Genomic DNA, 14,963 nt, shown 5'->3' on the forward strand with positions numbered 1-14,963 from the left:
GGTAGTGTGTTCTTCCACAGAGATGCAGGCTAGTGTGAGGCCAGGCTTGAAGTGTCTCTGTTTTTGCCCTCTTTCTTCCTGCTGGAAGAATCAGCATATGCAGCCTCTCCTGGGAGCCAGGTAAGCGAAAAGAGGTTGCAGGAGGAGAAGGCCCATTTAGCAGAGTGTACAGAAAGGGAACGTTCCAGGCTAGAAACCCAAGAAGCTTCGTTGCAAGATTCTGCCGGCAGCATGTCATTTCTTCGTTTAAAGCGCCTTTCATCGATCAATATGCTCACCCCGCCGGAAGGCATAACGAGCGACAGCGTGTTAAAATTTGCAACCTTCCCAAATGAAAATAATAAGACAACGGAAACAAAACCTTGCGTTTGCAGACCACAAGCAGCCAGGATTTTTTGGAGGGACGGACGCCTTTTAAAAACCCCCAGAAAGGGTAGCTGAGTTTTACTCCGAGTAGACCCTGCTGCAGTTGACAGGTCTAAGTTAGTCATGCTCCTTAGCTCTCAGTGGCTCAAAGAGGTTTTGCTCAAGGAACGGTTTTTTCCGAGAGTCTTGGCTTGTTCCCAAAAGGACTGCCCACCAGGCAGGCGGCCTTTTGCGTTTCTGCCACTAGAGGCTGCCCTCGGATGGGCTTGTGAGCACATGCCAGCCAGTGGGCCCAGGAATGTGGGTTGGCAAGCTCTGGGCAAGGCCTGGCATGCCCTGCTAGCTCCTGAGATCTAGGGCTGGGCCAGTGCTGAAGGGATCCTTCGAGGCACCCCAAGCGGATCTCTGCCTCGCGAGCAGCACTGACCCACTGGCTGAACTTGCAGGTGGATATTTACATAGATCATGGCCACTGGGCCCATCACCTCCTGGCAAATAGAAGGGGAAGAAATGGAGGCAGTGAGAGATTTTACTTTCTTGGGCTCCATGATCACTGCAGATGGAGGGCACAAGGAGAAGGGGACGACAGAGGACGAGATGGTGGGACAGTGTTCTCGAAGCTACCAGCATGAGTTTGACCAAACTGCGGGAGGCAGTGGAAGACAGGAGTGCCTGGCGTGCTCTGGTCCATGGGGTCACGAAGAGTCGGACATGACTAAACGACTAAATAATAATAATAATAATAATAATAATAATAATAATAATAATAATATCTTTATTGTCATTGCCCCCTCTCGGGGACAACGAAATTACTTGACTGCTCCATAAAAACACTAATTAAACAATACAGTATAGTACAGCAAGGAAGATTAGATGACTTTCAAAGTCCAGGCTTCCCATTCAGGGCCGAGATTGCTCTGGAGAAGAAGCTGTTCTTAAGACGGCTCGTTCTTGTCTTCATCGTCCTGTATCTCCGTCCCGACGGCAGGAGCTCGAAGAGACAGTGACCAGGATGCGATGGATCTTTTACTATGTCCAGTGCCTTCCTATGGCACCTTGTGGCATAAATCTGCTCTAAGGTGGAGAGTGGGCAGCCAACAATGCTCTCTGCTGCCTTAACTCTGCACAACCCCATCCTGTCCTGCGAAGCAAGCCCATAGGGAAATTCGTCTTGCGGAACGACTCAAAAACGGAAAACTCTTTCGTCTTGCGAGTTTTTCGTTTTGCGAGGCGTTCGTCTTGCGAGGCACCACTGTACATCATACATACATCACAAAAAGTGTAATCTACAAGAGAAATTTGAGTTCTTTACCTCCTGTCTGGCAGGTTACCTGTTTAATGGTCACTTGATTGGATTGCCTGGGGAGCCTGGCTAGTCTTTTGTAATGATAAATACTTAGTTCCTGAGCCAGGTCAGGCTCACACCCTATTCATATATTAAATGTGCCCTTAAGACAGGATTTGTGAAGGGAAAAGACAATGGGGAGGCTTTTCCATTTTCCTTTGACGTTGCAGAGAAAACATTTGCTCAGTTTGGGAATCAAAATGGTCTTCGGTCTTCCTGTGCTGATCTATGTACGTGTTTGGTTGGTACACTTATGAACATTTAACATATATCTAAGACCTCAAAATTCCTATCACAAGGACAGGGGCAGGAAAGGTTTGGAAGCCCGAGGGCCACGGTCCCTTCTGGATGATCTCCGCAGGGGCCACAAGGCAATGGGGGGTGGGCCAGAGGCAAAATGGAGCAAAGCAATGAATGCAAATTTTCCCTCTGTACCACAGGCTAGTTTCTCCACACACTCACACACACCTCTCCAGGGAAGCAAGAGGCAGGGTCGGAGTTCGAGGACACATTCCAGCCAGGCAAAAGCCCTTGAGGAGGGTGCAAAGAACAAGCAGAGGCAAACTCGGCCCGCTAGATGTTTTGGGACTACAATTCCCATCATCCCTGACCACTAGTCCTGTTAGCTAGGGGTTATAGGAGTTGTAGTCCCAAAACATCTGTAGGGCCAACTTTGCCTATGCCTGTCAAAGAAAATACAAAATGGAATGCAGTGGTACCTCGGGTTACATCCGCTTTGGGTTACATCCGCTTCAGGTTACAGACTCCGCTAACCCAGAAATAGTACCTCAGGTTAAGAACTTTGCTTCAGGATGAGAACAGAAATCACGCGGTGGCAGCGGGAGGCCCCATTAGCTAAAGTGGTGCTCCGCTAACCCAGAAATAGTACCTCAGGTTAAGAACAGTTTCAGGTTAAGAACGGACCTCCGGAACGTATTAAGTACTTAACCCGAGGTACCACTGTACCATATTGGCCTGAATATAAGCCTCACTTTCCCCCCAAATTCCGACCGTGAAAAGTTAAAGTGCGGCTTATATTCGCGAGCTTACAGTTTGCAGCCAGGAGTGGGGGTATTTGTACGGTATTTGTGTTCCTAATAAAGCACGATCTTATATATCTGTGTATTGCCATTTCATCTCAGTCTTCCATCCTCGTACTGAGAATTGGATCCCACCCCCATCTCCCCAGTTCTTCAGCCTCAACCCCCCCCCGAGAAAGCCCACTCTGATCTGTCTCCAACGCTTTTCTAAGCCTATTGGTTTCAATGGATCTGATCTGAGTAGGAGTTGCATGGGACAACCAAGGGGAAAAACGACAGAGCTTTGCGGCAACTAATGGAAACGAGCAAATTTATTACGGCATCAGCTTTTGTGAGAAACAGAGCCGTCCTGAGTTAGGGATATACAGTGGTACCTCGGGTTACATACACTTCAGGTTACATATGCTTCAGGTTACGGACTCCGCTAACCCAGAAATATTACCTCAGGTTAAGAACTTTGCTTCAGGATGAGAACAGAAATCGCACAGCAGCAGTGGGAGGCCCCATTAGCTAAAGTGGTGCTTCAGGTTAAGAACAGTTTCAGGTTAAGAACGGACCTCCGGAACGAATTATGTTCTTAATCCGAGGTACCACTGTACACTCATGGCTGGTAGCAGGGTGGGGTTTTGTAAACAGAGGTCGGTGGGAGATGAGATGCAGAGAATCAGAGATACGATAACTGCGTGATGGACAGCAAGGTTACGCAAAACAGCTCTTGATAAAAAGAGATATCCTGGCATTGGTAAGCCGCTTAGCACGTATGCATTGAAAACCCCTTTGTTTCCGTTCCTTCCTCAAGTGATAGCATTTAACCTATGGATATACTGCAATTTCGCCATTTCACATTGCAGCCTCCCTTCGAAGTTCCTTTGCCTCCAAGACGGCCATTTACAGGGTTGAAAATTTCCTCCATGCAGAACCTCTCCATGGCCCACTGAGCTATACATTTAAGGTAAAAGGTAAAGGACCCTGAACGATTAAGTCCAGTCAAAGGCGACTATGGGGTTGCGGCGCTCATCTCGCTTTCAGGCCGAGGGAGCCGGCGTTTGTCCACAGACAGCTTTCCGGGTCATGTGGCCAGCATGACTAAACCGCTTCTGGCGCAGCAGAACATCGTGACGGAAACCAGAGCGCACAGAAACACCGTTTGCCTTCCCTCCGCAGTGGTACCTATTTATCTACTCCCACTGGTGTGCTTTCGAACTGCTAGGTTGGCAGGAGCTGGGACAGAGCAACAGGAGATCACCCCATCGTGGGGATTCGAACCACCAACCTTCCGATCAGCAAGCCCAAGAGGCTCAGTGGTTTAAACCACAGCGCCACCCGCTGTACATTTAAAGCAGTGCGATACCACTTTTAAGCAGTCGTGGCTTCCCTCAAAGAATTCTGGGAACTGTAGTGAGCTGAGGCTGCTGGGAATTGTTAGGACACGCACCCCCCTACAGTATCACCCTCTCAGCACTACAATTCCCAGAGTTCCCTGGAAGGATTGGTGGTTAAGCCACTCTGAGAATTGCAGCTGTGCGAGAAGAACGGGGGCGGGGTCCTCCTAAGAGCACCCCTAACAAACTACAGTTCCCAAGATTCTTGGGGGGGGGATTCATGAGTATTTAAAGTGGTATGACACTGCTTTAAATTGATAGTGCGGATGGGGCCTCCGGGGACCGTAGTCACAAAAGCAGATCTGTCTGTGTGACTTCCTGCTATAGTTTTCATTACACACACACACACATATTACGGTGGTACCTCAGGTTACATACGCTTCAGGTTACAGACTCCGCTAACCCAGAAATATTGCTTCAGGTTAAGAACTTTGCTTCAGGATGAGAACAGAAATCATGCTCCAGCGGCGCGGCGGCAGCTGGAGGCCCCATTAGCTAAAGTGGTGCTTCAGGTTAAGAACAGTTTCAGGTTAAGTACGGACCTCCGGAACGAATTAAGTACTTAACCTGAGGTACCACTGTACTTGCTGTCACTTGTTTGCAGGGTGTGTTTGTTATTTTAAAAAAGCATATTCACACATTGATGGGTGGTGTGACGCTGCCTAGTCTCTGAGCCTCATCCCTGGGCCTCTCAGCCAAGCCACGCCCACCTGCCAATCACCTGAACTCATATAGGTCAGCACCACCCACCAATCAAATTTGGGAGACGTCCACCTGTCCTCTAGGGCTGTGCCCGGTGATGATATGAGGCGGGGCCTTGTTGGTGGCTGCCCCCAGATTGTGGAATTCCCTTCCATGGGAGACTCCCTCTGCTTTCCTTTCCTTGGCAAGCAGACTTTTTAATTTGTCGTTCAGACAAGCCTTTGGCCACTAACCAGCTGCTGTGGCAAGGTCTCCTGGAGATGTGTGTTGGTGTGTGTGCTTTTAAATAGCTTTAAGCGTTTCTGGCGCTCCTTTTAATAGGGCTATATTCAAATTATTATTATTATTATTAGTAGTAGTAGTAGTATACCACCTTCCATCTGTAGATTTTTATTTACTGGGTTTTTTAGTTGTACAGTACCTGTTTTCATTTTTGCCGTGCTGGTAGAAATGTGGGGTATTAAATAAGAACATAAAAAGAGCCTGGCTTGTCAAAGCATAGGGTTGGAAGCCATCGATAGCCCCTCCACAAATTTGCCCAATCCTTCCTTCCTTCTTTATTTATTTTTAACATTTTATTAATTTTCCAAAAATGACAGAAAAAGGGGAAAAAAGAAAACAGATCAGCAAACGTTTTCAGCAGGGGGCCGGTCCACTGTCCCTCAGACCTTGTGGAGGGCCGGACTATATTTTGGAGAAAAAAAAAATTAACGAATTCCTATGCCCCACAAATAACCCAGAGATGCATTTTAAATAAAAGCACACATTCTACTCTTGTAAAAACACACTGATTCCCAGACCGTCCGCGGGCCAGATTGAGAAGGCGATTGGGCCAAAGTTTGCCTACCCATGCACTAACCACATCATCAGATACCACAGCCTTCTCATCTGGCGGCCTTCCAGATGTTCAACTCCCCTCATGCCCCAAGGAGTCCCAAGGCAACATCTGGAGAGCCCCAGGTTCCCATCCCAAAAGGCTCAGGAGGCCACCGCCCTGCTGAACTTTAGCCGGTCTGGGCAGTGTCCAGATGAGATCCAACTGCATGCTACTCTGTGCACCATGATGTTAGAAAAATGGGGCGAGTAGCTAGAAAATATGGGGAGAAGGCCTGCCCATTTTTAGCCTGGCTGCATATGCAACCATTACAATCAGAGCACATTCTCTGCCCGCCTTCCCAAAATCCTGGGAACTGCAGTTCACCCATGGCGGAGCTACCGTGCCCAGCACCCTGAGTAAAATACTACAATTCCCAGGATTCTTGCAGGGGGGAGGGAGTCAAATGGGCTACTGAAAGCGAACGGGCCAGGCCAACTGCGCTCCATTCACTGCCATGGGTCTACTCGTGAGAAAAGCTGGATCCGGCCCAGGGCCCGACATAAGTCTGGATTTGGGGAGGGCGGGGGGACAATCCAGCGCCTCCTGCAAAGGAAAGCTTGGCTGGAGGAGATGGAGAGGCTGACTCCCGAGGAAACGCGAGGCGGCTTCCTCCCCGTGCGTAAAAGCGCATCCAGCGCTCGGCGGCGCTTTCTCCACCCGGAGCTGCTTCTCGGAGGAGCAGCCCCCGAGATCGGCGGTTCCTTTCATCACTTCCGTCCCCCCAGCCCTCCTCCTTCCCTCCTCCTCCTCCTCTCCATCCATCCCCGCCCGGGAAACGGGGAGGGGGGGAAAGCAGCCCAGCCGCCGCCGCCGCCACCGCCAAGCCAGCCAGGCAATCCGGGGCCGGGCGCGTCGGCGGCAGCGCAACCATGGGCCAGGGCGCACGGCGGGCCGGCGGGCGCGGCCAGGGCGCACGGGCGCGGGCCGCTTCCAGGAGGGCGTAGCGGCCCTGGCCGGGGGATGGAGCGCGGCGGCGGCACCAGCAGCAGCAGCGGAGGCGAGGGGCGCCCGGAGGCGGCTCGTTAAGGTGCGCCACGCGGCGGCGGCGGCGCGGGGGGATCCGGCCGAGTTTTTGGGGACGCCCCGGCGGCCCGGAGCTCGCCTCCCTCCGCCGCTCGGTTGGAAAGGGAGCCGGCCGGGCAAGGGGACCGGAGCGGGGTTGGGGGGAGATGGTGCTCTCAACTGAAGTTATTTCAATTTTTTTACATAAAAAGCAAGATGACATGAAAGTATTTAGGAGAGAAACCTCAAAAAACAACAACAACCCCTCTCCAAATATATATATATTTTGAGGTTTTTCTCCTCCTAAATAATTTATTGTCATACTGCTTTTTTTGTAGTTGTGTGTGGGGGGGTAGGTTTGGGGCATTTTCTCCCCCATGAATGCTTCTGTGTTGTATCTCTGTCTCTTTTTAGTTAATTTGGGAGATTCCTTCCCCCCTTCCCCCGCAATACTGTACTTCTATACTATCTTTTTTGTTGTTGTTATGGGGGGGGATTCCCCACCCCAAATATTTCCATCGTCTTTATTTGTTTTTAAGTTACTGAGAGTGGATATTGTAGATTGCTCCCCTCCATCTTATTATATATTTTTAGCTATTGGGGGTGAATTTTGGGAGATTCCCCCCCCTCCATCCTTCCATGTTATCCATATTTTATTAGTTATTGGGGTGGGGGTGAATTTTGGGAGATCGCCTCTCTAAATACTTCCAATGTTTGCATAATTATTATTTTAGTTTCTGGTGTGTGTGTGGGGGGGTTGAGGTTTGGAGATTCCCCACCCCAGATTATTTCTCTGTTTTTTATAGTTCTTTTAATATCTTAACTGGGGAGAAGGGAATGAATTTTGGAGAATTCCCTTCCCCAATTCGCTTCCCTTAACTTTTGAACACCCTCTTGGATCCCCTCTCTTTTGACCTTTAACCTCCCCCACCCTTGACCCCCATGGAAAGGTTTGTGCCCCCCCAAAAAAACATGGGCTAGGTATCTACAACCTTTTCCCAGCCAGGGCTCCCTTTTAACCCAAACATGCCCATTTCTTAAATTTTTACCATATATTTGCGAGTGCTTCTGTGGCGACCTGCCTTAAATCAGGTTGCAACCCACTAAGGGGTCCAAAAGTAAGCTTTTTCAGATCAGTGGGGCTTACTCTTACCCACTGGGAAGTACCTGAAAGGCTCACAGCTCCATATCTCTCCTGCTTACCTCCTTTCCTTCTTCTAGATATTCGCTCCAGATTCTTCTAGACTCTTACCTAGATCCCTGCTCGAATGCTCACGCCTAGAGCTCTCAGTTGCATAGTAATTTCACTAATGCATGCTCTGGATCCTTCAGTCCCCCCCCTCCAAAAAAATAAGTCATTTATGGGTGCCTCTCTTAGGCTGCTTACGCACCATACAGTACATCTAAAGCATATTCTTCATCCTGCAAAGAATCCTGGGAACTGTAGTTTGTGGAGGGCGCTGGGAATTGCAGTTCTGGGAGGAGTGAACTACAGTTCCCAGGATTCTTTGGGGTGTGTGTGGATCAATGTGCTTTAAATGCAGCCTTAAATAATGAAGTCTTTCTCTCCCCCAGTTTATTGGCAAACCACCCTTCCAGGGGTTCTTTGCTGGTGCGTTCCAAGATCTGACCTCTCCCAGTCCCACCTGAACTCTGGGTCCTTCTCCCCCCACTGCACACACAATTGCTGGGGGTGCCCTGAACCCTTATTCCTCTCTTTGCCCGACGGAGGGCTAACCAACCTGGTGCCCACTTAGTTGCGGTTGCATTCTGCCTCCCATCATTTCTGGGCGTAGGGGGTGCGGTTGATGGGAGCTGGAAACCTCAATTAATGTCTTTAGGGCGCCATGTTGGGGAAGGGCAGTAGTGTGTTCGGCTTGCATGCGGAAGATCCCAACTTCAATCCCTGCCTGAAACCCTGGAGAGCTGCTGCCAGCCAGTGTAGACATTACTGAGCAAGATGGACTCGGTCTCAGGCAGCTCCCTTCTGTTCCTGTGACCAGTGCTATAAAACAGCTCTATGGGTTCCTATTTAAACCAGTTGTTTATTCAAAGCCATGAGGACTGGAGTCTTAGGTTTTTTACTTAGCGGAGGGAGCTAAATAAGGCAGGTTTCTGTGTGCCTCTGGCCTAGTGTGACCCCCCACCCTCCTTCCTTAGCTGCCCCATATCTCTTCCCTGCTCGCCAACCCCTCCTCCCCCCAAACGCTGATGCCTTGATATTCTATCCCCATTCATTGCCTTAGCACAGTAGAAAACAACTACCCCTCCTTCCAGTTCTCTCCCCACACATTCTGGATCCTGCTTTGTCTCACTCCCAGTTTCTTCCCTGGTCCCTCTTCCCCACCCCCACAAAAAAAATCCATTTGCTTGGGTGGCCCCTCTCCCTAGATGCTGATGCTGAGATATCTTATACCGCTCGATTCGGATTTCCAAGCCTGTATCCTTTTCCTAGGCCCAGATTCTCACTCCCTCTGCAACCCCACCGGTTCCCCAACTGCTGATGCTGAGATATCTTACCCTCCACCTCCCTGCTGTCCCATTTCCACGTTCTGGATCCTGCCCCTGTACTCTTCTGCTGCTCCCCCCCCCCCGCCCGCTTGCTGGCTGCCCACAATTCCTCTCTTCCTTGGCATAACGCCCCCCTTCCAGATGTTGCCGGCGGGAGCCAGACCTTGCTTTCGTGTCATCTTCTTGGCATGTCCAGCGATCTCGAAGCAGCAATCTCTTCCTACATCCACGCACCGCTTTCTCTCCCCCCCCCCAAGCCTTAGCCAGATGCCCAAACAAGCCAGCTTGGCACCAAACGGAGGCAGTAGACGGGGTATTCCGGGACAGGGACCGCACTGCTCTCCTCCTCTGGGCAGGAGAGCCTTGGCCGCTTTATCTAAATACACCAGCCTCTTTCCCGCTACCTGTATATGTGGATTGAAGGGTTGTAGCTCAGCGGTAGAGCATTTGAAAGACCCTCCTCTGAAACCCTGGAGAGCTGCTGCCAGTCAGTGCAGGCAATATTAGCTCCATGGAATCTTAAAAGAGTCGCTGTCTAGTCCAACCCGCTGTGCAATGCAGGGATATTTTGCCCGACGTGGGGCTCAAACCCACAACTCTGAGATTAAGTGCCATGTGCTCTTGCCTGCTGAGCTATCCCAGGACTGGCCTCCAGTGTTTGGGAAGGTGAGCTGATCAAAAGCATCTGCAGAAGCTTCTAGGTTTGATCCGCAATGACATCTCCAAGCAGAAAGACCCTGGAGAGCGTGAAAACCCTGGAGAGCTGCTGCCAGCCAGTGTGGACATTACTGAGCTACGTGGCCCATTGTTCTGAGTGGGAATAAGCCAGCTTCTGGCGTTTACTGTTTAAATCAGGGCCTTTATTCAGAACCTTGAGGACTGGAATCTTGCTTTATTTTTGGAGGAAAGGACACAGCGGAACGGTAGAAGAATCTGTGTGCAGAAGGTCCTGGGGTTCAGTCCCAAGCATTTGGGAGAGACTCGCCCTGCAGAGCTGCTGCCAGGCAGTGTGGACCTTACTGGGCTACATGGTTGGATTTGGTAGGAGACAGTGTCCTCTGTGCCTCTGCTTTACCTGTGTGACATCGACCTTCTTAGGCAAAGCTCTGTGCTACTAAACAAGGTGAAGCTGGCCTACCTGGGAAGATGGAGGACAATCCTTCGCTGGAGGTTTTTTAACAGAGGGTGGGTGTCCGTCTGCCAGGGATTCTCGAGCTGTGATTCCTTGCTTTGCAGGGGGTTGGACTAGATGACTCATGGGGTCCCTTCAGACTCTGTGATTCTATGAATTTGCCCCTCTCATTTTTTTGGCATGCCCCAGACATTATAGGGGACCCGGATGATGCTGTGGGTTAAACCACTCAGCCTAGGGCTTGCTGATCAGAAGGTCAGCGGTTCGAATCCCCGCAACGGGGTGAGCTCCTGTTGTTTGGCCCCTACTCCTGCCAACCTATCAGTTCGAAAGCACCTCAAAGTGCAAGTAGATAAATAGGTATGGCTCTGGCGGGAAGTAAACGGTGTTTCCGTGCGCTGCTCTGGTTCGCCAGAAGCGGCTTAGTCCTGCTGGCCACATGACCCGGAAGCTGTACGCCGGCTCCCTTGGCCAGTAAAGCGAGATGAGCGCCGCAACCCCAGAGTCGGCCACAACTGGACCTAATGGTCAGGGGTCCCTTTACCTTTAGCTAGACATTATGGAGGGGGCAACTGCCAAAGGAGAACTCTGTGTTTGCCTCACTCTTCTCCACACCCCCCCCAATCTTTTGCCCTAGATCACAAATTCTTTATTTTGCTCAAAGGGCCCTGGGAAATTTGACTGCTGAGCCCCAAATTCTATTTTCACATCTGGAATGTGCGAAATGACGGGGCGGAGGACAGTTCTCTGGGACTCGCACAGAGTGCTTTTCAAGTTGTTGTCGTGTCTTTTGTGATCTGGGATTAGGCGAGAGGGAGGGGATCTGGGTGGGGCAAAGGGAGTTTGTGGCATCTGTGTCTTTGCCTGCCCGGGAACTTTTGTGTGTGTGTGTCTGTGTGTCTGTGGCTTTGAAAAATAAACATTCCCTGGAGTTTGGGTGGCCTGGGGAGGTGGCAATTGGGATTGGCTGCTCACTCCCTACCCAAAAAGTACCGCCCTTTCCCCAGCAGCAGAGCCCTGAGTCAAAGAAATGGACTGGTTGGGGTTTCCTCTCTGGTTTTTACGCTCTGTGGTTGCCTGAGGCTCATCTCAGCTTCCGGCCTGCACAATGATAATAGCCTAAATAGCACAGCTCAACACCTCATTTCCGTTCCCCATCTTTGCAAGTGTCTCTTCTCTTGTTCCCATGCAGTCAGATCAGATTGGTGCTTCCTTACGGTGCAAATACATCTCATCTCTGTGCCAGAACACCTTGAGGCACAGGTCAATTCTGTGTCCAGGGCAGCTGTTTACCAGCTCCATCTGGTACGCAGGCTGAGACCCTTCCTGCCCGCGAACTGTCTCGCCAGAGTGGTGCATGCTCTAGTTATCTCTCGCTTGGACTACTGCAATGCACTCTACGTGGGGCTACCTTTGAAGGTGACCCGGAAACTACAACTAATCCAGAATGCGGCAGCTAGACTGGTGACTGGGGGCAGCTGCCGAGACCATATAACACCGGTCTTGAAAGACCTACGGTACATTGGCTCCCAGTACGTTTCTGAGCACAATTCAAAGTGTTGGTGCTGACCTTTAAAGCCCTAAACGGCCTCGGTCCAGTATACCTGAAGGAGCATCTCCACCCCCATCGTTCTGCCCGAACACTGAGGTCCAGCGCCGAGGGCCTTCTGGCAGTTCCCTCCCTGAGAGAAGCCAAGTTACAGGGAACCAGGCAGAGGGCCTTCTTGGTAGTGGTACCCACCCTGTGGAACGCCCTCCCACCAGATGTCAAAGAGAAAAATAACTACCAAACTTTTAGAAGACATCTAAAGGCAGCCCTGTTTAGGGAAGCTTTTAATGTTTAATAGGTTATTGTATTTTAGTGTTTTGTTGGAAGCCGCCCAGAGTGGCTGGGGAAACCCAGCCAGATGGGCGGGGTATAAATAACAAATTATTATTATTATTATTATTATTATTATTATTATTATTATTAAATGGGTACCAATCTCAGCCTTGAAAAGCACCATAGAGTTGGAAAAGAGAGTAACCTTTCTGACTTCCACTTTCACCTATCGATGCTTTTGGGTGGGTGTTCAAAGGTTTCCACCAGCCATATTTGCTATTTTCTCCCTCCGCTGTCGGAGGCAGTGATGGACCTCTGAACGCCAGAGAATTGGGAGAGTTGCTCTTGAGTTCGAATCCTGCTTACGGGTTTTTCCATACGGGAATCTGGTCGGTCACTGTGAGAACAGGATGCTGGACTAGTTGGGCCACTGGCCTGATCCAGTCGGACTCTCTTTGTGTTAAGATTTTGGGGTTTTAAAAAGCACTCCTCTCTTGTGTGAACTGTGTCCCCCGAACAGCTCTGCAAGTTGGGAATTGTGGGGGAAACTGGTCACACAGGAACGTATCCCTCGTCATGACTGATACCTTTAAAAATGATTTAGACTCCCATTTAACCTCACAATGACCCTGTGAGGAAGGTTAGGATGAGGACGAGCCACTGGCCAACCCTAAGGTAAAGGTAAAGGGACCCCTGACCATTAGGTCCAGTCGTGGCCGACTCTGGGGTTGCGGCGCTCATCTCACTTTACTGGCCGAGGGAGCTGGCGTACAGCTTCCGGGTCATGTGGCCAGCAGGACTAAGACGCTTCTGGCGAACCAGAGCAGTGCACGGAAACGCTGTTTACCTTCCCGCCAGAGAGGTACCTACTTATCTACTTGCACTGGCGTGCTTTTGAACTGCTAGGTTGGCAGGAGTAGGGACCGAGCAACAGGAGCTCACCCCATCGTGGGGATTTGAACCGCCGTCCTTCTGATCGGCAAGTCCTAGGCTCTGTGGTTTAACCCACAGCTCCACCAGCATCCCTACCAGCCTTTTATTCTCACAACAACCCAACGAAGTGGGCTAGGCTGGGAGAGAAGGCCTTGCTTGACATCACCAAGCGCCTCGAACTCTCTGAAGTGGCAGAAATGTATCAAATAGCTCCATGTTTAAACAACTGCTGTGCCTCTGTTATTTCTTCACATTTCTGTCCTGCTTTCCCCCCATAGTAGAACTCAAGGCAACATTCCTGGGGTTCCATGGTGGCCTCCCATCCGGGAGCTGACCAGGCCTGGACCTGCTTAGCTTCAGGGGGGGGGGTGGCTTCATGTGCCTTCAGACCATGCTCTGGTCTGGAAGAGAGAGGAAATAGCAGTTTCTTTAACAGAGGGGCCACTTCAGACAAGGCCCTGCCTTGATGTCTGAGGACAGAACAGGTTCATATAAAGGCCCTACATACCTACAAATCCCTTCTCAGCTGAAACAGACCTGGACATTCTTCAACCAGCATTTATTTATTTTTTTATATTCTTACATTCACGTCCTACCTTTACTCCAGGGGGCTTGTACATGGTTCTCCGCTTCCTCCTTTAATCCGCATAACAATCCTGTGAGGTTGGTTACACTGACAGGTAGGGACTGGTCCAAGGTCCCACCTAGTGGGCGAGTGGAGATTTGAACCCGGGTCTCCCAGGGCCAGCACGCTGACCACTATTTTACCCTGGCTCTCCCAAGGATTAAAAACAGAGGGCTGACCTCTCTGGAATGACCAAGTTTCCTCATGGCACCAATTTCAAAGCATTGGAAGAGTTTTTGCCTGAGGAAATTGGACGATGTGCTTAACCCATCCCCTTCCAGCAAATTACGTTTTCCAGAGCAGTTTTTCTCACACATACCGTTAAAAACCAGAACCGAGTCCAGATGGGATGGATAGCAGGTGGGAAGGGTGCTTAACCCCTCCACCACCCACCAATTCTGCTTTCCACATCATGCCCTTTCCAGCTATTTTAACACCACCCACAAAGCTTAACTCCTTTAATGGTTTTGAGCCCAGCAAGAATAGTTAGGAGAGTCATTTTCCCCCTGACTTCCTCCTCCCAGACTCTTCCCCCCCCCAAATTTTTTATTCATTTTAAAACACCAATAAACAACACAAACAGAAAAACAAACAATGCAAACAAATTCTTGTCTTATCCTTATTTTTTCTAAACATTGTTAGGTGAGCTTCCCCAAGTCCCCCCATCTGATTTTCATTTTACCTCATCTTTAGCAGTTTACATATATCATAATGTTTAACCATTTTGTCATGCTTACTTTTACTATAATAGTCTTCACATTTTATCCTTTACAAATAATACTATTTTAAAATACACTGTCTTCTACTTCTAACCCTACAGCCTATATCCACTTCCAAAGCTATTCTAAGATTTAAATATTAACATATTTTTTTCAAATATTCTTTAAACTTCTTCCAGTCTTCTTCCACTGTCTCTTCTCTTTGGTCTTGCGGTCTCCCAGACAGTTCGGCAAGTTCCATATAGTCCATCATCTTCATCTGCCATTCTTCGATAGTTGGTAAATCTTGTTTCTTCCAATTCTTTGCTAGTAATATTCTTGCAGCTGTTGTGGCGTACAGAAAAAAAATAACATCCTTTTGGGGATTTCATCCCCTCCTCCTCCCAGACTCTTGCATGATTCTAGCATATATGGAGTTGCGGGGTTGCATGTTCGACAAGCCCCTTCATGGATCACTGTCTTGACAGCAAACTATGGCAAGGTCTTAAAGAAATGGGAGTGCCTGAT

General features: G+C 49.7%; 1 protein-coding gene across 1 annotated transcript in view; it reads left to right on the top strand.

Annotated features, from left to right (window-relative positions):
* The first annotated feature begins 6,652 nt into the window (after positions 1-6,652).
* ATP8B2 (ATPase phospholipid transporting 8B2) overlaps positions 6,653-14,963 on the top strand; it is a 61,618-nt gene continuing 53,307 nt past the window's right edge. The window contains exon 1 of the mRNA XM_053368664.1: positions 6,653-6,739. The gene's annotated coding sequence lies outside the window, so the exon portion shown is untranslated. The remainder of the gene's footprint in view (positions 6,740-14,963) is intronic.

The sequence above is a fragment of the Podarcis raffonei genome, chromosome 16, assembly GCF_027172205.1.
Source record: "Podarcis raffonei isolate rPodRaf1 chromosome 16, rPodRaf1.pri, whole genome shotgun sequence".
In the NCBI taxonomy this organism is placed as follows: Eukaryota; Metazoa; Chordata; class Lepidosauria; order Squamata; family Lacertidae; genus Podarcis; species Podarcis raffonei.